Here is a 1,128-nt window from a genome sequence, read left to right as displayed (position 1 = left end):
ATCAACTTAAGAGGGAATGTCGACAAGGAAATTTATTATTATTAGTTCCCTATTATATTTTGTGTAATTTAAGAAGTTGCTAATTGTATATAATTAGAACTCAAATAATAAAGTATTTGTAATTAGTAGTGGTAATTATACAATTATTTTTATTTATTAAGGTTGTCTTATTTATGGAAAATTATAGAATAAGAGAAGGCTTTAAGCTGGAACTCGTTCTGACATGAGCATTCCAGTCAGCAAAAAAATTGACATCTAGTCATCCACGTTAGCTTAATGGAAGTTAACTAGAGTGACTAAAAGTATAGATGGAAGACTTTAAGGGAACGAATGTTTGAACAAAATATTTTGGGGCACAAAAAACAATATTTTTGAATATTTAGAGGATCAATGACATATTTAACATTTATATTAATAAAATAGTTCATTGAGCTCTCATAGCTCAGTTGGTTAGAGCACCTGTTTAGTAAGCAGGAGGTCTTGAGTTCAACTCTCAATGAGAGCATTTTTTATTGTTATTGATTGAATCCCATTCTCATTTTACCTGGTGACAAAAACCAACTACAAATTGAAATCAAGTGAAACTCTCTTGAGAAGGATTTTTCTCTTCTTTTATCGCTAATGCAATGATTTTCTGGTTTTTCTTCGAAGTAAATCATTTCATCTATCCACATAAGCCTCTGAAACTTTATGGATTGTTTCCACCGCAACAATGGTTATTCCCGACCTTTTTTATATGTGGTATAATTTATGGGTTTGTATGGTTGAAGGAGATGATTTATATTATTTTAGTAAATCCATACTCTGTTCTTACAACGTTTCGTCATCTTGGTGTTAAATTCTCATTGCGACCTCATCTCATGTGGTTTTGTTCTCAAATCCTTTGATTTTTTGCAAGGGTCTAATGGAAGCATGTGATCCTTGATGTCCATAGTTAACTCTCCATCGTGGACATGTTTCATATTCAACGATTAGCCCTAACAACCATATTTCAACACCACCAACGCAACAACATAAAAAAATCCTATGAACAAGCATTGATAAATGTATCTCTCATTTCTTTAAGTCAATTACCTAAGCCTTGTGTTAAAAGGAAATGTATAGCCATCGATATACCTGAAGAGGAAT

The 1,128-nt window shown here is 31.9% G+C and overlaps 1 non-coding gene across 1 annotated transcript; it reads left to right on the top strand.

Moving 5' to 3' along the window:
- Positions 1 to 431: 431 nt before the first annotated feature.
- Positions 432 to 505, top strand: TRNAT-AGU (transfer RNA threonine (anticodon AGU)). The gene has a single exon. It is a non-coding gene; the product is annotated as a tRNA-Thr (tRNA).
- The last annotated feature ends 623 nt before the right edge of the window (positions 506 to 1,128 follow it).

This window comes from Lathyrus oleraceus, chromosome 3, assembly GCF_024323335.1.
Source record: "Lathyrus oleraceus cultivar Zhongwan6 chromosome 3, CAAS_Psat_ZW6_1.0, whole genome shotgun sequence".
Lineage (NCBI taxonomy): Eukaryota > Viridiplantae > Streptophyta > Magnoliopsida > Fabales > Fabaceae > Lathyrus > Lathyrus oleraceus.
The sequence above is the reverse complement of the archived record's forward strand: the minus strand, read 5'-3'. Positions and strand labels throughout refer to the sequence as shown.